At 38.6% G+C, this 24,657-nt stretch overlaps 1 protein-coding gene across 1 annotated transcript in view; it reads left to right on the top strand.

Annotated features, from left to right (window-relative positions):
- The first annotated feature begins 9,465 nt into the window (after window positions 1–9,465).
- Window positions 9,466–24,657, top strand: part of LOC150107043 (uncharacterized) — a 312,429-nt gene continuing 297,237 nt past the window's right edge. The window contains exon 1 of the mRNA XM_090393400.1: window positions 9,466–9,488. The gene's annotated coding sequence lies outside the window, so the exon portion shown is untranslated. The remainder of the gene's footprint in view (window positions 9,489–24,657) is intronic.

The following is a 24,657-nucleotide window of genomic DNA, read 5'->3' as shown; positions in this document are numbered from 1 at the left end:
TTCGTCTGCAGATTGCGTGTGTTCTGTGGCCGGTTTGCATGTTTCCGAGAGGTCAGAGTTTCTTCTTCTGCCAGTGTGTTCTCAGGTTGGTTTGTGCAACTCACTCCTTCCTTTGCAAAATTCTTTTCTTTGCTCATAAATAATCTGTTACAATCGAACCGAAGGACGCACATCGAATGTCCTTCGGTTCGATAAGACGTCGGTTACCCCCATGAAGGAGGTAAACGCAGATAATCAGATCAGCTTACGTTTGTTTATTTGTGTTCTTCAGATGAACTTCTACTTCGCTTCACACGTCTCGTTGTCTCCCCTATTTCTTGTCGGTAAATTGCGTCTGTTCTCATGGCCGATTTGCCTGCACGAGGGATGAAAAAAAACCGAGCTTCCTCGAGAAAGAAAACCCTGCTACCTCCATATGAGATCAGCCAACCCACTTCGTAATGAAAAAAAAAAAAAAAAAAAAAAAAAAAACATCTAAAGATTCTTCTGGTCACAACGAGAATCGAACTTGAGCCTTTTCCAATCGAAGGGTACAATGTTGAGGAGGAAAGGCACGTGGTCCATAGTTCTGGATTTTATTTTTTATTGATAAAGACTTGTCGGAAGTTGACCTGATGCGCAGCAATCCTTTTTGTACAAGTTCATCTGAAGAACATAAATAAAGAAACTTAAATAGATGCGATGATCTCCTTTATGGGGGATCATACTTTTTCTGTATGTTAATCTTTCCTAATTTGTTTAATTAATTATATAATTTTTATTCTTCTCAGTTTATTAATTATTATCATTTTTAGTTAGGAAAATGTAAACCGTCTTTGTTACTTTATTGTACGCAGCATGGTGGTGGCGCTTTGTAGACTATCGCTGTCATTTATACGATTTGCTATTCCATTTCTGTATTGAAAACGCTTGTGAAACATAAAAACATTTTTACAATTAAATCTCAAGATGTTCTGTGATTTTAAACATTTATTTATGCATGCCCACTCGCGTTGTTCTAATTTTTAAACACAGAAAACCAACTGTGCTTAAGAATAGAAGAAGAAGAGATTCTTCCTTGCACTTCGTACATGAAAGCGCTTTCAGTTGAATATTTCCTTCGATTTTAAAAATTTAAACCTCTGAAAACCAACGTGCGGCAGACAATCTTCAGGAACTCCACGTTACGGGTGTTAGAAGACGAACCATTCTGAAATGAGGCTGGTTTACGATGAAACGATTTCCATCGGTGCTATTCGGGTTCAATTGTATGCAACGCGTTCATAATTAGTCTGTTTCGAATGGTAAAAGTGCTTCTGGCTGCTGCCAGCCAGGGGCGCGCGGGCCATATGTGCAATGTGTGCGACGCACACAGGCGCCAGGATAGTAAAGGCGCCAAAGAGGAGGAAATACTTTTTAAAAAAAGGTTTTTTAGTGATTTTTTTATTAGAGGGGGGATAGGGCCGCCAACTAAAGTTTTGCACACAGTCGCCGGACACTACTGGCGCGCCCCTGCTGCCAGCATTTGTTATTCTTCGTACTCTGCAAGAAAATGTATATAAAAATAAAGAAATGATTTCATCGTACCCGAAGACCCATAACCTCAACTTGCCCTTAGCTGTGCAAGTTGAGTTTATGAGCTGTTCAGTTAGCGTTTAGGCTGAGGACTAATTCTTCGCCTTTTTTCAGGAAAAAAAAAACGTAATCTGTTTCGTTTTTTCTGTCAAAATTTTGGTTTTATACTCGGACGATGCTGCCAAAAAAATCGCAAGCGAATGCAAGCGTAGTAATAAAAGAACTGAAAGTATTAATAGCTTCACTACATTGATTGAAAGCTGAACAATGCGACAGGACGTTGCTTCTACTTAAGAATGTTAACCATGCACCTCATTAAAAAAAATAATAAAAAACAGCGATTAGCGTTTCTTTTCCTTGGCGAATGAGACGAGCGTTTTATTCGGACAATTCTTTGAACTGCGGCCGCAGTTTAACAAAGCCCACCAAAGCATTCACTCTCCCTGTCAATCCTGTTTATCTCTGCACGTGTATCGACATTGTTCTTGATTGGTAACGCATCATTCCTCGTGGTCGCGTGCGCTGTCGCAACGACGGTTTATCACGGCATTGCCTTTTTTTGTGCGTCCACAAGTGGTCGTTACATCGTGAAAATTAAACACAATCGTCGAGTTCCTTTTCATTCTCTTTTCATGCATTTCATCCCCGCATTGAAAGAAGATATTTATAGTTTACGCACGCACGCACGCACAACTTTCGAGGTCTTTTTTTTTTAGCTGATTTCGGAGTACATTGATCTTTGATATTTGATAAGCAGACTTTTCACTTCCTGATGCTCGAGTTTTTAATTCCATAAGGCAGGAAAATCGACCACAGAACAACCTCCTACACAAATACAAATTTAGTGTTAAGACCACGAGATGGAAGCAGTTATTCATCGTATTATCACACTCTTTAGTCTTCGTATGCCGTATAAATATCACAATAACTTCTCGTGAATGATGTAGATGGGGACCGGCTGCCATCCGATTTCCAAACATTTAGGTCCAGAGTGTGCCACCTCTCTCTCTCTCTCTCTCTCTCTCTCTCTCTCTAGGAAATGAAAAGGCAGAGAGCATTTCTGTTGAATATTTGGGAGATGACCTATGACAATGAAGCCAAAAAAAATAAAGGATTTAGAGGTTATTTTTCTCTCTCTCCTCGATTATCCTATATTATCCTATGTTAAAGATACCAAGCAATTATATGAGCTTGTAAGCAAACAGACAAGTAAATCAAGTTTGCGCCTGAACGTAGTTCAAGTCTGAGGCAACTCGTGGTAAATGTGGAGTAAGCTCTGATCACTTTCCTTAGTATTTCCCCCAGTGTAAAGCACATCCCCTTGCAGAGATGTATGATGCTATGCATTAAAGGCAAGGGCCACTATCCAGACCGGTTTCGACCATTATTGAGGTCTCGAGAGTGGGAGTCAGACCCAAAAAAAAATTAAAATCTAGATTAAAACCAAGCTTATAAAATTGCTTGGTATCTTTAACATACCCAGGGTTTATCAGCTATGGCACAATCGGAAACCCTATACCGTTGGTAAACAGATCGCAAAACATGCCAAAGACAGGAATTACAAGATCTGGAAAGACATGTCATGTATCGTTAAAAATAATAAATAATGAATTTAAAAAACTAATAAATAAATAAAATCCTTCAGCGAACAATACTAAAAATAATAAAATCATAACAGCAACGAAACACTAACTCCAAAGACAAAAAACAAAAAATCCCTACCAAAAGTATGAAACAAAACCCCACCTCATCTTTCTTCATTACTTCTCTTTGCATTTATCCACATCCGGGTGTGAAAAGGTGAAGCTGTATATCTTGTGACTTCAATTCCCCACGTAGACTTTCTTTCTCTAATTCCCGTGATCAAGCTGGAAGAAAACTTTGCTGTCAGCAATAGTCTCTCACAAATAGCCATCTTCGAACAGAATACCGATAATCCCCTCCCCACTCTAACAAAATCGAGGAACTTTCCTGAAAATTTTCCTGGCAAATAAACCGTAGCCAACAACTCTCCTCTTGGTATCGGAGACCATAACTTCGAGCAAATGTATTCTGCGCAGAATTTCTTTCTGCCAACCATTATTAGTCGGGAGTCTATCATCGTCGCAAAAGAGATTACTTTCTACTTATGCTTTCCTTAGGCTGTCTCAGAGCACTTCTTTCAACCGAATAAATGAAATAATTACCACCAGAATGAAGAACTTCGTCATCCTCTTTTACCAGGAATCCCGGATTAGTATTCGGGAACTGCGTGGCATTTCCAACCAGCGTGTCAAAGCAGTCCAATGGCTCGAAACCAAAACTCCAGCATCTCATTCAGCTTATTCCAAAGCATGTCACAGCTGGAAAAAGACCACCAGCAATCCCCAGTTAGACTTTATGAGTGCTAAATGCAAAAATCTTGCCTCCTGTTCAAATGGGCTTTCTGGTTCCTTGCCAAGGCTAGAGGACGCAACTTATTCCCATCTCTTACATCAGACGGTGACATCACTCAAAGATAAACTGACCTCACTTGGCATCATTCTTCTCCTCCAACTTTTGCATTGATACAAGACAAAGTACCCCCCCCCCCCGTTTTATCAAGAACAGCTGTCCACATTCTCCTCCAGTCTCACATCGGGAAGATAGAAGAACCAATCAGTTTTCGGCTCTTTATCTTCCAACTGTGCTTAAAACATGTGCTCCTGGATTAATGCTTATCTTATATCTCATGAGTGGCCCGTGGACCACCTCCAGCCTGCCATCCGTCTCGTCCCATCTGATTTTCTAAATATGTACACAATAAACGTTTCCCCCACAGGAAGAATATATACAATGAAATTTTGGTTTTCACATTCGTTGTTATTAAATTGTTTTGAACATTTTGATTGCTCCACGTCCGTGAATCGTTTGGATTTGTGCCACGACTCGAGTGAGCTGTAGTTTGGGAAAATGGTGAGCGAGAAGAACTTCTGAGAACACTGACAAGCAGGCATGGAATTGCACGTAGTCATTCCCGATATTCGGCTCTGTAGAATGTGAATGCCGTGCGAGCCAAGTATGGCTCGTTGAAACCTAGTCGAAACCTAGCGCAATGCGTCGTTTAAAATCTGAGAATAATAATGGTTTTATAAAATTCTGAAATTGTAAGAAACAGAAAACATTAATTTTAATAAAATACACAAGAATTATATATATATATAAATTATTTTAAATGACTGATAGCGAGAGATAAAGAGATGACATGGTTTATTTAAAAAGATACTACTAGTTTACTAGTTTCGTTGAATGAATCAACTTCTTCAGGTATCACAATCAAAGAAATATACAAAAAATAACAGAGACTTAAAACTTGCATTAACAGTACTAGTCCAAAAAAAAAACAGTAGTGCATTTCGAAAACAGTAATGCGAGCTTAAGTTCCAAATAAAAGTTGACTACTTGCTGTCACGAGTGCGCCAGTATTGACGCACACATTGCCTCTGTTCAAAATTGCGCACTCGTGACAGCACGTAGTCAACTTTTATTTGGAACTTAAGCTCGCATTACTGTTTTCGAAATGCACTACTGTTTTTTGGACTAGTACTGTTAATGCCATTTTTAAGTCTGTTATTTTTTATTTTTTATTTCTTTTTTTTTTTGTATATTTCTTTGATTGTGATACCTGAAGAAGTTCATCCATTCAACTAAACTATAAACTAGTAGTATCTTTTTAAATAAACCATGTCATCTCTTTATCTCTCGGTATCAGTCATTTAAAATAATTAATAATATTTACTACCGAGTAAAAATGAATGTTCAGAATATATATATATGATGACTACTACTATTAAATCGGGGTTGGGATATGTTCATTTTTAATATTAACTGACTTAAAACCCGAAAATTATAACAAAATGAGATTTATTTGAAAACGCAACATGTTTCGTCGAGATTGACTTCATCAGGCGTTAAGAACATAGAAAGATATTAAAAGACACTGAAAATAACATTGAGACACTCTAAAGCTATGCAATTATAAAGTTATAATATTCGACTGTGAATTACAGTTATTATGAACTTGTGCTATAGTCCGTGTTAAAGTTCTATTGTTGTACACGTGTGCGTGTGTGGAACCAAGCGATCTCCAGTATCTGATAGTAGAACTGAAAGAGTCAGGCAAATTATAGCTGAGATTATTGTTCATATGAGGCGGGTCTAAGGTGATTGCTTTTGACTCCACCGTGCGGCGTTCCACCTCATCATGGCAAATGTGTAGGTTTGAAGTTGTCCAATTTACTTCATGTTGGCGGCTTTCGTTGTTCGTGTTTATTGAAAACAGGACAAGGCCCCTATATATATATATATAATGTAATTATATTATATATTATTATTATTATTATTATTATTATGAGAATTCATTTTTACTCGGTTGGAATATTATGGAAAAGCTTTAATGACTGTTACCGAGAGTTAAAAAGATGACATGGTTTATTTAAAAAAGATACTACTAGCTTACTAGTTTCGTTGAATAGATCAACATCCTCAGGTATCACAATCAAATAAACATATAAAAAATTACAGAGACTTAAAATTGTAATAACAGAACAAGTATAAAAAGACAGTAGCATGTTTGACAATAAAATGCAAGTATGAGTTCCAAACAAACGAATACTACGCGCTGTCGCGAGTGCGCCAGTACTGAACAGAAGCAACGTCTGCGTCAGAGAGATTGTAACTCAGGCTGTTGTTGATATGAGAGGAATCTAGAGAAGAGAAATTTCCCTAGATTCGACAATCTTTCTTTCGAGTTCATCGTAGCACACATGGATATTAGCAGTTTGAGTCCAGTTTACAATGTGCTGGCCGCCTTCGTCTGAGTTAGCTGAAAAGAGAACGTGGCTAGAGAGAGCGCTGGCTCTAGTCCTGTTATAGGACTAGTCTTTTTAGTTTTAGTTTTTTAGTTTTTTTACTGTCTTTTTATACTTGTTCTGTTATTACAATTTTAAGTCTCTGTAATTTTTTATATACTTCTTTGATTGTGATACCTGAGGATGTTGATCTATTCAACGAAACTAGTAAACTAGTAGTATTTTTTTAAATATATCTTGTCATCTTTTTATCTCTCGGTAACAGTCATTAAAGCTTTTCCATATTATTATTATTATTATTATTATTATTATTATTATTATTATTATTATTATTATTATTATTATTATTATTATTATTATTATTATTATTATATATATACTGTATATATATATATATATATATATATATATATATTATTTAATTTAATTTATTTTATTTCATTTTTTTTTTTTTTTTTTTTCGGATAGGCGAATTTGATAAAGACTGTATGCTAGCTGCAGTGGAAACAGCATGCCCGGGAAAAGAAAGAAATACGAAAATCTAAGCTTATCGCGACGAATAGTAATTTGAAGAACTGTCAGTGTAAAACATCCCTAACAACAACAAAATCTGATTTTGATTACTATTCGTTAGCTTTTACGAAGGCATTGATTTAACAGATAAACTCGATTATCTGTTCTTATCTGAGGAATAGATAGATGGAAATTTCATCACTTATTGAATATCAGATAAAAGAGGATAAAGGTCAAGCACCAACTCGAATGCAATAACTTACTCGGAATATCCACTGATGGCGTCAGATGCATGACGGGAAACATCAAAGGTACTTTGGCCTATTGGGAAAGGATGAGGGCGATGGTTTATAAAACTGTTTTTCACTGCATGATTCTCCAAGAAAGTTAATGTTCCGAGTGTTAATGTTGAGAATGCGATCAGCGCTGTTGTAAGATGAATCAACGAATTTAAATCCCCACTTGGTAACACACACGTCGAATGCGATTTGACTTAATTACGCAGTTCGATGGCTGTCGAAAAACGAAATGGCGAAAAATTTGTCGTGAATTGAAAGAAGAAGCCAAACTGTTTATGGATTTCAAAGAAAATCCAGTTCCTGAGCTAAATCATGAATAGTGGATTTGGAATTTTCATGGGATTCCGTGTTGGTTTGAACGAATTAACTGCAAAATTCCGAAACGAAAATCAAATAATAACCAAATTATAAATTGCGCAAGCGTTCAAAAAGAAATTGCAATCCCTGGTAGCTGCGGTTTTGAATTCTGGAGCCAGAATCATCACCACGAGGATACACGCACAAGCATCTGTACTTAACTATAATAATTTAAATTAAACTAAAGCTAAACATGCATTGAACTGTTAATTAAGGGTAGAAAAAAGCGAACACCTAACCCTGCAGATAATTTCAAAATTACCTTTGAAACTGAAGGTCACACTATTCCAAAGATGCTATCTACCTGAGTAGATGCAGCAGATGCGCCAACTTTAAATAAAGAACCTGCTATGCATCCCACTCATACGACACGTAGATCCAGACCACCATCGTATAGCGAATCACTTTTTTTTTTCCACGTTTGGTCTCTAGAGCAGGGTTCCAGGACTGGAGATAAAAATAAATAAAAACATAGAAAAAAATAGGGAAAAAAAATCTTTCGCCCAATTAGGTATTGCAGCAAACCTGCAATACCTAATGTATTGCAGGTTTGCTCCCTTTCATGAGTGGGAGTCACATAAAATTAAAAAAAAAAAAAAAAAATAATAATAATAATAGTAATAATAATAATAATAAATATAAAAAAAGTAGTGACTCTTCACGGCGTCCGTATGTGGATTCTGTGGAGTCCTTTGAGACGTGTCATAAGCACATCCGAATTAAATCTCTATTGAATATATAAACATTAAAGCATAAATATAGAAGAAAGAGATGAAAGATATTAGTGCTTCCCTCTATGAAATAAATCTGATCGCGGATAATCAGATGGATTAGCATTACTGGGTATCAGTGTTGATAGTCAAAATGGAATCGCCGTCGCGCGAATTTTTTTTCATTGAAATCTTTGGCATCTCTTCTGATTGAACAGATTAATAATGTCGATTCTATAGGGATAATGGTTTCACTAAAGAATATCTTATTAATAGGATCCATTTAATATCGTAAGAACCATCGAGTGGAGGGCTAATTTAAAATGGAACAGTGAAACAAAGTCATGCGCGTCATCTGTCACACAAGTCGTGAATAAATTTTCCCTGGATAAAATGTCTTTGACGCAGTTTGATTATTACTGGCGTATGAACAGATTCGTATTACATTGCAAAGTTATGCTTACGTCATCTTTTCTCTTTATTTTGCCAATTTTTTTTTTTTTTTTTTTTTGGTCGTTCTGACATTCGAGCAAATTACTGACAAGCAATTTTGTGGTTTCGCTTAAACGCAGCCCTAATTGCACGAGTCACAACGAGAAAGCTTCTTGGTGCAGATTCGTCTCTTCAAGATCTGCATTGGAACATTCACAACGCACTTTTCAACTCAGCAGATTTCAACTGGTTTCATTCATTCTTTTTTTTTTTTTTTGATTGGTTCACAGTTCCCAATAAGTGGGTGAGATGAGGGGGTGCGATGACCTCTTTCAGTTCTAAACGTAGTTTTCAGGTGAGATCAAATGTTAAGGAATTAGAATAAATGTAAAGCGCTCAAAAAAAAGAGAAAAAAAATAGCAGTTACGACAATGAACTGAATTTTTTTTTTGTTCCGATTGTTTCTCTCTCTCACACACACGCACACACGCCTACGATGACGCCCATTTCATCTCTCCTTCCGGATCAGCGATGCTGTTTTGACTTGCACTAAATCTGTAAGCAACCGTCCTCAGCCCGTGACTTGTTTGGCGACCTGTTATCCTCGCCCGTTGTCCTTCAGGCTACGAAAACTAGCTTGATTAGATTTTCGTTCTCTCTCTCTCTCTCTCTCCATTAAGGGGAAAGTAGGCCATCTGCTTTCAGCACACTTCGCACTCCCTCATTCTCCGTCCAGTCAGTGTCTGAGTGGATTACTTCGTTCTCTGTGCGCTGTGGCTCGCTCGGGCTATCAGGTATTGTGTCACTTCTCTCCTAATTGCTTCTCGTTTATTCTGTAAAAGGCCAACCGAACGAAACGACGCTAATCTGAACCATTCTTAGTTAAGCTTGTGAAAGATAGTCGCTTGTAATTAGGTGCGTTTAGTGAAAAGATCTGCGCTTTTGTCTTTTGTGCTTATAACTTCATTGCTCGTGCGGCGGAAAAACACAGTAGCTTAACGTAAAGAAGAATAAGATGACACGTTGGTGAAAGAAGCACACAAGTGGTGAAGGCACACGATGTCGGTCAATGTGAAATGAATTCTGTCGTGCTAAGCCTAATCTACTTAAGCTAGGATCTGTTTATAGGATATAGACATTTATTGCGAATTCAGAAACGAATTGGAAAGCTTCCGAAGCTTTGGCGTGTAATTGGCAATTAGGCATCAGAGCTTTTCACCTCAATCGAGGTCGAACCCAACCTCGCAGCAGGTGAATGACTCCCATCTTTGATTACAAGTTTCCTGTTCAATTCACGATGTTCAGTATCTCGTGTGTGTTACTTTAGAATTTGGTCTAGAACGATGTCCCCTGTCCACCTGCTGGGGAGAATTGCAGAATATGTGGAGGAGCAAACGGATTAAAGGATTTTCAAATGAGAAAAAATGAAAAAAAGTATTTCAAAAATATTTCAGAGTAGTTCTCTGGAAAAGGTTGGATCGGGCTAAATGTTAGCGATAAAGAAGATTAAAAAAATTAAGCCTTTTTCATCTCTGTAAACTGGTTTTTGAGAATTTATAATAGCTGATGTAATTCTCTCTCTCTTTCTCTCTCTCTCTCTCTCTCTTCAAAGGTTAAAAGACCGTTTTTGACTCTTTTTGCTGCATAAAAGGCGAGATCGCGAAGTGGTTCAGAGTGGGTGGACACCACGGCAAACCGGATTTGAAAATTAAAAGAAAAACAAAACACTGCAACCCATTTTTGGTCGATCAGAATTCTAAAAAAAAGAAAGCACATTTTATTAAAAACATCTGTTATACGAATAAAGGAAAAAAAAGAATCGATAACTTTTTCATGACTCACCTCTTCTGCTTTTGTCGCTTCGTCATTCAAGCTAACTTTCGTTTAAGAGGTCAGACAGAAAGCCACGGACGAATAGAAGAAATTACAAATACTGCCACGTACCTTAGGCATTTTATAGTTGTGTTAATATTGCCGTGGCGGTGTTTTCTAAACTTATGAACACTCCCGAGGAGAAGCAGATCCAATATTTAATTAAGAACTTTGGTTATAATTTGTAGCGCAATACTATGCGCATATATCGCACTACTTCGCTCCACCATTACTTGCATTATCACTCTAACGGTTACTCACGAATATCGTTTAAATTAAGCAGATTCTGAAGTTCAAACGTTGCCGTGTGAACTGCAATCCGAAGCGTTAAGGTATCAAATAAGTGTTTTGAATTGCTGTTTGTAAAATATGACTTCGGATGCAGCTTTTGGGCAAAGAAATTAGCTTAAAATGTAGAATCAGCTTTATAAATTTATATTCAACGTGGGTAAAAATATAAAGCTTCAGACGCCAATAAAATTATTTTTACCATCGTTCGTTATACCAACAGTCACCATTCTAGCTATTAACCCCAACCATCTGTGTGAATTGGTAATTCAAAAAAATCGCAATTTGATAAAATCAACTTCAAAAATATTTGAGCAAGAAATAATTTTTCAAGTTCAAATATTTTTTAATGTAAATGACAAATGATTGAACTTGTAGTTATTATATTATTCGCATTTTTTTTAAATTTTAATCTTTATTAGCGTGGCAGGAAGCTTTATTGATTCTTGAGTTAGAAGTTGAACGAGCAAGTCCTACTGCGTGGGAAAAAAGCCAGCTGGGTTGGCCAATGAATTTGAATCACGGACTGTGGATAGGGTTCGAATCCTACTACGGACACGAATGTGTCTCTTCGAGTGGGAGATGAATTTCATCTCCCGCTGCTAGACTGCCTTCCTCCTTCTTGGAAGCCCGAGGTTGTTGCTGATGTGAAACAAGTCCATGTTTGGTTCTCGAGGACAAAGCTCCCGGATTATTTAACTCTTGTCCATTCACGGCAGTAATATACGATATAGCTGCAACTTTTTTTTTTTAGGTTTTCAAGCTTCGTGTGTGGGAGAGAAGTCACTTAAAAATAAAAACAAAATACTGCCCTTGTGTGGAAGATTTCTACATTGCAAGTTTTGCGTTTTGCTAATAACATCTGTTTGTCTGTTGTTCAAATAATTATTATTGTTGTTTATTCCCTTTTCCTACATCCTGCACAGTCCTTGATTCTCACATGTTAATCAACTGGTCTAGAATTCGGAAGCAGTTTATTCTTTGTCCTCGTGGTGTTCCTTCCTCCTGACACGCGACATTACCCTCCTAATCCATTACCCCCATCGAGACAGCGAATCAGAAGCGTAGAGTCACATTTGTGTAAATGCAACTTCTTAAAATCAGAATTTTTTGTGCATTAATTAATACATTAAATTTGGTGCATCGTATAAATACAACAATAATCCTATGCATATCATAAATACAACAATAATTTCTAATATTTTTTCCGATAAATGAAGTGTAATAATACTGCGATAATTTCTCTGGAAATGACTTCATGAGAAGAAATTGGACTCGGTGAAAATGCTTGCCTACATGGAAGACCCTCCGCTTGCATGAAGTTCAGAAACGAACGCCTTCCTTCTCTGCTGCGAAGAATCTTCCGTTTCTGAAATTCGTTTTTTTTTTTTTTCCCTAATCCCAAATCCCGGAATTTTACTCCAGAACTACGAAACAATGCGGGATCGCCACGTGTGATGTAAGAGACTTTAGTGGTCTCGACCCTTCTTCCCTGTGTGAAAAATTGCTCGTTAATACACCTTCCCCAAGTCAATCTAAAAAAAAAAAAAAGCTTTAAAATTTGGCGATGATTTTTGCAACTTCAATAACACAACTCAAGAAGATTTTGGACCAGGATTCAAATGGCATTTGCACGACTGCGAAGTGCTCGTCGCAGATTTTGACCTAAAAGGTGAACCACAGTTTACGAAAATAAAGGCACCGACCACTCTTCGTAATTCACTATGAAGAATAAATTTCTTAGTAAATCGTGAAAATTCCTTTGTAGCATGACGCCATGCGGAAGAATATGCAGGAGCCTTTTTCCTTTTTATTTTTTTCCATTTTTATTTTTTAGTCGTCGATTTCGGCTGCAGGACTTTTTTCTTCCGGAAGAAACTGAAGTTTTTAACATTTCAAGTAATCGAAACCACACAAATACAAATGCGAATACTGGTTTGGAATAATATTTTGGAACATCCTTTTCCGTCTAACATGATGCAGAAATGCGTTCAGATTGGCAGCACGCGACTCCCGTTGAAGATAGGACGAAAGTGATTTTTTTTTTATTATTATTTTAATATTTGCATTGCTGATGTTAGCAGAACTAGTGGGGAGATGGTAAGTATTGGCAACAGTAAAAAGTAGGGAGGGGGAGATATCGTAATAAAAATTCTAATCGTTCTCGCCAATTGGTGTTATTCCCAGACTATATTCGTAAAGCGAATTCTGATCCTCTACAATCTCCATTTTTAAGTCCCCATTATAGTCACGAAAATGATTATTCAATTAGAACGCATAAAAAAGTGATAGAACTTTAAAAAAAAAATCCTCCAAAGCCTTTTCATTCCGAGGAGCTTTCCTTTAGCCCCGCTTTCAGAAATCGGTTCGACTTCATCTCCCACCTTCACTGAAGCCGAACGCAATTCACACAACGTGCTTGATAAGAGGGAGCCTCTTCTTTGTGTGTGCTTATATGTGTCTAAAATAGTTTCTGCTGAGTTATTGGATTGAAAACCTCAGTTTCTTCCAAAAAGAAACTTTCTTTTCCTGAGCGAAGGATTAAGTAACTCTGGAATCGGCTGAAAAAGACAGAAATTAAAGTTACGAAACAGTTCCCCAAAAAATTACTAACTAGAATCGAATGTACTGATCTTTTTTTTTCCTGCAGACCTACTATCCTGTCCAGAATTTTAAAAAAGATCTCCAGGTATCATTTTAGTTGACAAATGAATTTCGTGGCATGTACTGGACACCCTCATCATTGCTGGAGGCCTGAAATGGCTTTGAAAAGTTACCTGTTTGATCTCTAGAGCAGGGCTTGAGGATTATACAACGCCTTGCCTACCCAAGGTGTTAATGTGCAATAGGTTTAAAACCTTTCCTGGGTAGACTATCACTAAAAAAGTGCATTCAATTTTATAAATTTGATTTCCACTCGAAAGGTTTTAAACGTATTCCACGTTTAGTAGCATGGATCGGTTGAGTCATCTCGAATCTTGATCTGGAATAGATCCCAAGCGTGGAAGCTTTTTATGAAGATCTTCAATAGCAGGAAATGGCGGTCTTACACTGAGAAACGAATCTCGTCCACGCCATATTAAATTCGATTCCTCAGCTTACAAGTGCCACAGCGTAAATGCACTCCACTCGTGGACACCGCTGATGATTATCATGGAAGGGGAAAAAAAAGAATAACGAAGAGAAGAATAAAGAATAACGAAGAAGGAAAGTTGATGAGGGAAGGTGTAATGAAAGACCTTCAGTGACTGCGGAGATGCTTCAAATGCTTTTCATATGCGGAGCCATTTGGTAGTCAGAAGAAAATTATGGAGCAGTCAATCGATTGGACAAATTCGATTCTTAAGACGTGTGATCCTCCTTATGAAAAGACGCGATAAAGGTTCATCATGTCACAGACAGGAATCGAAGCCTTTGAGTCAGAAAGACCTAGGTCATCTCGACCCAAAGGCTTTGTTTATGCCGACTGAGCTGCGAAGGTTCCGAATATCTCTACTCGTATTAGTTAAGAATTCCGTCAGCTCTTCCGCAGTCCCGCCTTAAACGTGTTCTTTTCTCAAAGAAACTGTTCTGCGCTCTTTCGGTGTCCTCCCTGTTCACGTTGCTGATCCGAATTTCTTTTCCTCCATTTTGGAAGGAAAATCAAATTGAAAAAAAGATAAAAACTATTTAACGTAGCATGACGAGAATGGATGAGAGTGGAAATTGGTGGAAAGGCTGAAGACCGTAAATTAGGGTTTTTTGTAGTAATAAGAGAGAGAGAGAGAGAGAGAATGAATATACATATGAATTTTAAAACAACTTAACAAAATTTTCTCTTCCTTTCATTTAAATTCCCCGTAACTACTACAAATGTCTTCTCCCCCAACCCTCTTTGCTGGGAAATAGAACAGAATGAATGTTTAATGCGCTTTCGGTTTCTTTCTGCTTTGCTGTGCTGCATTCTAATGGTTTCGGAGTTCATTCAGGTGTCGTGGAAATCAAGTTCGTTGACACTTTTCTTGCTGGGTAGCCAAAGCAAAAGAAAAAAAGGAAGACTTTTAAATAGAGCTTATAAAATCTGGAAAGAGATGAAACACCAATCACGTTCAAAACATGTCTGGAGGCATCGCGACATCCTGCACAATCTCACGTTGCTTCCTTTTACTTTAAAGTAGCAACATTGGATAGCCGAAGCGAATGACAGGAGTAACGAGAGTTGGCAATTTCCTTAAAAAATTATCACTTCCTACATAACAGATAGGATCGGGAAGAAAGTTGTTGCATTCCAATGAAGAGCTGATAGATTTCCCGCCCACCCCCACATATACCAGGAGATGGAAGTCTCATCTAATTTCCTGGATTGTTTATCAAAAACAGAACAAAATTCATTCGTCAACAAACACAACACGGTTAGAATAATTGCATGTTTTATATTCGGCGGACCTGTTCGTGTGATGGGACAGTTCACATCACGCGAACTACTGCATCTTGAAAAGCGAACTCTGCCAATTCGTCGATGATGTACACAACAGCAATGCATGCTTTGCGACCAATAGCAATGCCGTTGCACTTGGAGGAACGAGGGACCTTACGTCTGTGAATGGATGACATCTGAGCTCGATTCTCGTCGTGACGAGGGGACTGTTTATGTCGACTTTTGTTGTTTTTTTTTAATTGAAGGTGCTTGAATTCTCTGACCTCTTACAGGGAGAGCACCAGAGCTTTTTTTCTCCAAGAAACTCCAGTTCTCCACATCCCTCCATGTCTACACTCCATCAAACAGAGGCAAAACGTTGATGAGCTGTAGCTGGCATTTCAGGTAGACGGCGGATAGATGGCATTGCGAGTAGATAGCGCATTCATAAGTGGAAAGGGCGGATCGTCAGGAACGGTGTACCTTTTCTCAGTAATGTGAGATCACCCCTGCTCACTGAAGGCAATGTCAGGCCTTCAGTGAGCAGCGGTGGTTTCACATTGGTCCACGATAAATGTTCGGGACCTCGTCTCAATAAACTGCAGCAATCTGGTTCCACTTGGAAATACATACAGGTCGGTAGGTCTACCCAATGAGATGCCTTTTCAGACCATCACACTACCTCCATGGATTTTACTGATATCAGAGGATGATAACTTGCCCCTTCTTCTCTTCAAATCAGAGCACGTCTGGTATCTGATTGACGAGAAAATATGGACTCGTCTGTAAACAATACTGACCCCTATTGCTCTTGGATTCAGTTGTCGTGGAGCCTGACCCATTTCAAAAGCTCTGTTCTGTGGCGTGGGGATAAGGACACGCAGCAACTAGTCGCCCATCATACAAACTACCTTCGTGAAGCCTTCTGGCACACTGAAAGCGGATACCAATGTTTCTGTAGTCGACGCTATGTCAGATCGTAGATAACTGCAGGTAGCATTCATGTTTTCGTGAGCAGATAAATTGGAGACATCGGTTACCCAATGCGGTTGGAGCCCTTGGCCATTCTTTACGATCTCTCTCTGGAATCTGTGACTGATGGAATTGGTTCAACAGTCTGTAAACTACCGAACGACTCTCGTGCAAAACTCTGGCTGCTTAAGCCTGGCTTTGGCGGCCTCTAGTGTTACGATGACTCGCCACCTGAATTCATCGGTTAAGTAATGTCTTACAGCCATATCCAAGAATTTTGCTATCACGAAATGTCTCGTTCTCCCTTAGGCACAAATGGAAAACCACTCCAGAGCGTCCACTTTAATGACATGGCACGCTTGCATATACCGCTGACAGCGCCACTCATTTGTATTGGATAACTACACTCAGTGCCAATTTTTCCAAAATACACCTAACTTTCATATGATTATTCCCCCGCGCCAAGTTATCGCGATTCATCTTTTTGTTATTTAATTTATGAAAAATAGTGTCTTTCTGTAATCTGAGTCTCAGTTCAGGAACGATCAAACAGCAATGAAATTAATGTACATGAGAGTCCCGTCGTACAAGACTGGTGCAAAAACTGATGTGTCAAACTTCAACCCGCTAGTATCTCTGCAGTGGTGGTGAAGATTTTATAAAATCTGGGAAGAACTTACATAGAGAAATGCAATGAACAACATGGGTTCTCTAAGGGAGCGTCCTATCTTGACAATTTTCTTATATTTTATGGTTACATAAGGTTACATCTGAGATAGATAGAGCGAATGAATCAACTATGAAACTGTTAGGTTGTTGACTAAGGCAGTTCAGAGAATACCATGTGAAAAGGTGTTGAATAAAATGGAAGATATCGGGTTTGAATATTCACTTTTGACTTGAACAAGTGGTTGGCTGACTAACAGGTAACGGAAAGTGAAATATGAGGATTGCGAATCTGCCAAATTTAAGGTGACTAGCAGGGCCGCCGTTACCATTTAAGCAAACTTGGCAACCTCCTAGGGCACAAGCCATGAAGGGGCGCAAAACTTCAAGTCATGCTTTATTCATACTTTACTAAAATATCAAAATTAAATAGTGATGTATGATTTAGATATTGATTCTTTTTCTTTATCCCTCACACATCACACTATTCTACTTTTTAACTCTTGGTTATTTTTTTGTTCCTTACCTAAATGATTTGAACTTACCGCTATTTAAAATTCAGTTAAGAATGTGAAGGCCTCGAAAGTAAAACATAAATACACCATACAAATGAATTATGAAGATGAAATCAATTTATAGGGATAGCATAAGGTCGTTTCGGTACAACCATCAACAGATTAAAAGACCGAAATTTCAGTGTACGTTACATAGAGTGTGTCAATGGCGTTAATGTATTTTGATTGGTTGAAGGTTTTTTTTTTTTTTTGTTGTTGTTGTTAGGGAGCTGCTAAAGGGAAGTGATAAACGAAATTGCAAATGTTGAATGTCATGGATTGTTTTATTTTCTGTTATTTTTAGTTGATTTAATAATTTAGAATCACCAGTGAAGACAATTCTATAATCAGAAAGTTTGAACATGTGTGTGATAGTGTTCTGTATTCTGTATATCTGGACGTTTTAAGGTTTTATTACAGAATAAAATAGTGCAATTACTAAGTGATCACTTTGCAAGGATAGGGTACGTAATAATCTAGGTGGTGATTTTGCAGTTACTGAAGTGCAAGACCATTTTTTTCAATACATGGAAAAATATCAATGCCTGAGTAGCTCAGTGGAAGCGGCATGCTTGGTCCACAGCACTAGACGCTTGAAGAAAGAGCACCATAAATTCTTTTCTAGTCGCCGACTAGAACTTTACTAAGCCTTTTCCCGACCGGTTCCGAGTTAGTCTATCTCTGGCACGGGCAAACGGGTTTCATCCGGAAACTCTCCTTTCTCGTCCCGTTAACTCAAGAAAATAGACCATAGAACACACAGACTATTTCCAGACAGTAAAGCACAGTGTCAGGTTTAGGTACCACGAAATATCAGCAGTTCATCATCTCCGGATGCCATATACTGTATAATTTGTGATTGTCTTGGCTACCTGTGGACATTGAACTTCCCCCTTAGATAAAATGCATTATCTGACTTTTTTTAAAAAAATATTAGTGTGAATACAACAATGAGCTTCGAGGATATGTCAGCTCGTTTGCTACGAGAATGTGCAAGTGAACTGGCAATGCCTCTGACGAAGTTGTTTAATCTAAGTCTCAGCTCTGGCAATGTTCCATCCTTAATTAAAGGTGGCTACAAGATAGAAGTAGCAATTAACAGATGAATTAATCCTCTGGAGTGGTGATTAAAATATTGAAAAAGTTGGTTAAAAGAAGTAAAATTCAGCAATGGATGAATAGAAATATGATACCCTACGCCAGGGGTGACCACGAGATGCATGCGGCCAGGCGCCACGCAGTTCTTTACGATCTACCAGGAAAAAATAAACAAAAAATAGAAAAGGAGACAACAAAAAACATGAACAAAATAAAATAAAAAGAAGAGAGAGAGAGAGAGAGAGAGAAAGCAGGGTTAATAAAAATTACTGCAATAAAATGTTTAATTCGAAACATATTAAATTACTTTGAACAATTACGGTAGAATAATTTTAAAATCGTAACACAATAATTTTAGTTACTTATTTACTAGTAGCGACCTTCCTTGTATCCATTTTCTTAGTAAGATCCTTAAAATTAGGTGTGTACTGTAATTAGTCAAAACAGTTCTTACAAGTTCGTTACAACCTCGCCATGCACACCCTCACTCCCCTACTATCACATTGATCAAATGTTGCAGCTCTTCTAAGTCTTCCAGGATTATTTTGGCTCCAAAAGGACGAGTAGCTGGCCAACCCTGCTCTATACAAACAGCACGGCTTTGTAAAAGGTTGTTCCTGCCCCAGTCATTAATTCACATTTTATAATAAGGTGACATAGTATTGGATAAAGGAAATCACCACACCATGATACTACTGGATGTTTGCAAAAGCATTTGACAGAATACCGCATGGAAAACTGTTGCATAAGTGAGAGCAATCGGGAATGGGTATGAAGTTGGTGGCATGGATAAAGGAGTGGCTGATAGGCGGACATCAGAGGGTGGTGTATAGATGGTGGAGTGGAATCAAGGCAAATGCGGGTGATTATTGGAGTGCCCCAGGGCTCTGTATTACGAACGCTACTCTTTAATGTGTACATTAATGATATAGCAGAAGATTTTATGGAGAGGGGGAGACATTCAGTTGTTTGCTAATGATGAAAAACTATTGAGGAAAATAGTTGACAAAGGTGATGTAGATATCTTACAGAATGATTTAAATAAATTGGCAGTGCGGTCAAATGACAATGGTAGTCAATTCAATGTTGCAAAATGGGTGATGTGATGCACTTCGGGATGGAAATATTACACCTTTGTATCATATTGATGGTACTAGTTTACACAAATTTGATGAAGCTATGGATCTGGGGGATGATAGTGGATAAAGATTTGAAAATCATTGGACATATTGCAAATTGGCAAAATAGCTCAGAGCATTACTTGGTTGTGAAAGAACGCATTAACAAGTAAATATAGGGAAGTTATTATCCCTCTTTTTTAAGGCTATGATTCATCGACATGCTGAGTACTGTGCACAGATTTTGTCTACTGCGTTTCTTGGGAATGAAGAAGTGGTGGAAAGAAATGAGAGATGAGTGACTAACCTCATGGAATGTTCCCTATAAGCATTCATCGAAGGTGGGTGGGTTGCTGAGTTTATCTGACAGGCAGAGGAGAGTGGATATAATAGAAAGTTATGTTATTAAAGGGATTCTGTTAGATTGACACAAAGGAAAGTATACAATACATGCTGGAGCAGGGAGAGAATAAGTGTCACACTTTAAAGTTGTCTAAAATTGTGGTTAATTAGGGTGTGTGGACTAGGTACTTTACTTGGAGAACGTGAGTTGTGGAATAAATTGCTGGAGGTGGTTGTGAGGGCACCAACAGTGAATAGGTTTGAGATGTATGATAGGTAATAATATCAGCTAATGCCTTTTATTCCCGTATAGGGAGTAAGCGAGGCCTGTTTAGCCTCGCTTACTCCCTATACGGGAGTGGGAGTGGGCAGTTGAATCTCCACTGGTAGCCAATCAGAGATAGCTGGCCCAAGGCTACCACTAATTTAAACAGCCCACAGTGAAGAGACTGCTGAACAAGTGCTGCCTTTTCCTGGTCCCTAACCCTAACACAATATTTTCATGTCTGAAATAGTGTGTTCACTGGTCGAGTTTCAACGGAACTGACTGAACTTTTGCTAAGAAATTTTGCTAAAATGTCTTTGGAAAAAAAAGCACGTTTCTGGGCGAAAAAACCTGCTTGCCCTGACCTGAGATCGACTAACTCGGGAACCGGCCAAAAAAGACAGAAAAAGTTTCTCTAGTCGGCGACTAGAATTGAATTTAAGTCTATCTTCGGGTGGTTTAGTGCTGAGAGTGTAAATGACACTTCCACTCACTACACAGGCTCATATGATTGGTATTGTTTGCATAATGGTTAGTGGGTTTTCCGCGATGTCTTTTGATTCCACGGAGATTTGTTGTTGTTATGTTCCATCGAGTAGTTTTTGGCTCCTGGTGATTCTATGAACATACATTCTCCATTAAGATCTATCCCTGGCCATATCTTTCAGAATTTCCAAGCGCATTCCAGTTGCTTCTTTAACTCCATCCACCAATTTAATGCTTGGTCTTCTTCTGCTTCCATCAACTACAGCAAGCATCATCATCATCTTCTCCAGACTGTCATTTGCTCACATGATATGTCAGAAGTATGACAATTTTTGCTTGAAGATTATAGCTTCGAGAGAACAATCTGGCTTTATTCTTCTTTGATTAGTCTATCATTGATTTATTGGTTTGCTTTGCAGTCCATGGTATTCTTAGTAAGCATCTCCAAACCCATAATTCAAATGCATCTATCTTCCTTCTTTCACTCTTTCTCAGGGTCCAACTTTCACATCCATACAGTACTACAGCTAATATCATTCCTTTCACGATTCTGATTGTTGTTGCGAGGCTAATATCTTTATCTTTAAAGATTTTGCTTAAATTTGTCATTGATTTCTTTCCAAGTAATATTGTTCTTGTATCTTCTTCAATACAATAACCATCTCTATCAATTCGGGATCATGAATGACTGGATCATGCGAATGAAATTGGGTCTTGGATCGTAAGTGATCGTATTATGTGTATATGCCCCGCAAGTTGGTTGTACAGCAGAGGAGAAAAATGAGTTCTGGAACGTGTTATATGAAGAAATGAAGGAACTGGAAGAAAATGAGATGGTGATTGTCGGAGGAAAAGACTTGAACGGACACATAGGGAGACAGAATAGAGATTATGAAATGGTGCATGGTGGTCATGGAATGGGAATGATGAACCAGGAAGGAGAGAGGGTTGTGGACTTTGCAGTAGCGTTTGATCTGGCAATTGTGAACTCGTTTTTCTACAAGAGGGGAAGAACATTTGATAACATTTAGTAGTGGTAACAACAGTTCACAAATTGACTACATTTTGACTAGAAGAAAACATCTCAAGTTTGTGACAAATTGTAAAGTAATTCCAACAAAACAATAGCACAGCAACACCGACTGCTGCGCGCAGACTTTAAAATAAAATCGAAGATAAAAACCTCTGGATGCCATGGGATGAAGACAATTAAGCGGTTTCGCTTAAAAGAGGAGAGTGTGAGGAATCGTCTTAGGGAGAGGGTGTTAGAGAGGATTCCGGATGGACTGGAAAGTGTACAAGATTGGTGGAAACATAATTCAAAAGTAATCATGAGCTGCGCAATCGAGGTGATTGGTGAAACATCTGGAAAGATTAGAGAGCAGGTGGGTTGGTGGTGGAATAATAATATACAAGTGGCAGTGACAGCTAAGAGGAAGGCAAAGCAGAAGTGGGATGAGTCAAGAGTGGAAGAGGACAGAGAGGTGTACAGAGAGAGAAAGCAAGAAGCCAAGACAGTTGTGGCACAGGCGAAGGCCATGGCATATCAAGATCTATATGATCAATTAGAAACAAAGGAAGGACAGAGAAAGATTTATCGATTGGCATAATGTAGAAATAAGGCATCAAAGGACATCATGCATGTGAGACAGATCAAAGACTCTGCAGGAAGGATATTAAAGAGGGATGTGGATATAAGAAACAGATGGAAAATATACTTCAGGGACTTTTGAATGAAGAAAATGGAAGGACTCACAGAGACGATGGGCACCCTTCTGAGGGGATGGTGCAGAACATCAGTAGAGTGGAAATGACAGAGACCATGAAGAAGGTGAGAAATGGAAAATCGGTGGGCCCGACAGAATTCCAGTGGAGGCATGGAAGGCACTGGGGAAGAGGGAATTGACCTGCTGTGGGACCTGTTCATGAAAGTTTGCCAATAGGAAAATATACCCGAGGAAGGGAGGGAGAGTACTCTTGTCCCCATCTACAAGGGTAAAGGGGATGCACAAGACTGTAAAAATTTTAGACGAATAAAGTTGATGTCCCACACAATGAAAATCCTAGAAAGGGTTCTTGATGGTAGATTGAGGAAGGAGGTGGAGATTGCAAAGGAACAATTTGGCTTCATGCCTGGTAGATCAACTACAGATGCTATCTTTGGGTTATGGTAGATGATGGAAAAGTATCGAGAGAAACAAAGGGAGCTACATCTGGTATGCATTGATCTGGAGAAAGCATTCAATAGAGTGACAAGGCAAGAAGTCGGGAGGTGTCTGAGGGAGAAGAAGATTCTGGAGAAATATGTCAGGCTGGTGCGGGAAATGTACAGAAATGTGAAGACAACTGTTCGGATCTGTCTGGGACAGACAGGAAGTTTTCAAGTAACAGTTGGCTTGCATCAAGGGGTTAGCATTAAGTTCGTTTCTGTTTAATATTGTGATGGAGGTGGTAAGAGAAGAGGTGAGAGAAGATGCGCCTTGGACAATGTTTTATGCTTGAATCTGCACACATCTTGCTGTGTGCAGATTCAAGAGAAGATGCGGGAACTAAGCTGGAAAGATGGAAAAAAGTACTGGAAGAGAGAGTTATGAGACTGAGCAGAAGTAAGACAGAGTATATGTGTTGCACAGTGGGCGGTGGACAGGAGACAGATCTGAAGCTGGAAGGAAATGTCATCAGGAAGGTGAGAGACTTTAGATACTTAGGTTCAATAGTGGAAGAAGATCGAGGAGCTGAGAGAAAGTGGGATGCAAGATACAAGCGGGTTGGAAGAACTGGAGGGAGATGGCTGGAGTGTTATGCGATAAGAGGGTGCCAATCAATCTGGAAGGCAAAATCTATAGGACAGTAGTGAGGCCAGCTATGACATATGGTATAGAAACTGTGACCCTGAGGAAAAATAACATCAGCAGGATGGAAGTAGCAGAGATGAGAATGCTTAGGTGGATGTGCGGTGTGACCAGAAAGGATCGTCTGAGAAATGACTATGTAAGGGGAACGGTGAAAGTTACGAACTTAGGAGCGAAAATACAGGAGGCAAGGTTGAGATGGTTTGGTCCTGCGATGAGGAGAGAGGACGAATATGTGGGAAGGGTCATGCAGATGGATGTGCAAGGAAGGCGGAAGCTTGGGCGGCAAAGAAGAGATGGAGGGAGCTGGTAAAAGAGGACTTTAGGATGAAAAACTTTGATGTGGTGACAGTCCAAGACAGGAAGGTGTGGAGGAGACTCATAACAAACAGTGACCCCACTAATGTGGAAGAAGCTGCAGAAGAAGAAGAAGAAGAAGAAGATCAATTCGGGATCCTAAGAGAGTACAAAATTGTTAACTGCTTCCATTTTGTCCCATTCTACTTCAAAATCATTAAGTTCACATGTTGCCATAACTTTTGTCTTTTTGAGGTTAAGTTTAATACCATATTTAGCACTTTCTTCTTTAATTTTCATAAGAAGTTCCTTCAAATCTTCTTTGCATTCTGCTAGGAAGCTGGTATCATCTGCATTTCTCAAATTATTAATATTTTTTCCACCAATTTTGATTTCATCTGAAGACTCCTCCAGCCCTGCCATTCTTAAAATGTATTCGCTGTACAAGTTAAACAGTTACGGAGATAAAATTCATCCTTATCGCACCCCTTTGCGTACAGTATTGTGAAATACTTAGTTTCTCCAAGATCTGATTGGACAGTAGCTTCTTGTTGATAATAAGGATTCCTCAGAAGGATAATGAAATGCTCTGGTATACCCATTGTTCTTAACACATTCCACAGTTTCAGATTCCACGGAGATACCGATCTAAATAATAATAATAATAATAATAATAATAATAATAATACAGTAAGAGAGATACAAATACTAATAATGCATTTATGTTTCTTTATTCCTATCCCATTCATGTGTCGTC

The sequence above is a fragment of the Typopeltis vanoorti genome, chromosome 5, assembly GCF_054136105.1.
Source record: "Typopeltis vanoorti isolate ZY-2024b chromosome 5, IOZ_Tvanoo_1.0, whole genome shotgun sequence".
NCBI classification, from domain to species: Eukaryota; Metazoa; Arthropoda; class Arachnida; order Uropygi; family Thelyphonidae; genus Typopeltis; species Typopeltis vanoorti.
This window is presented reverse-complemented; position numbering and strand designations above follow the sequence as displayed.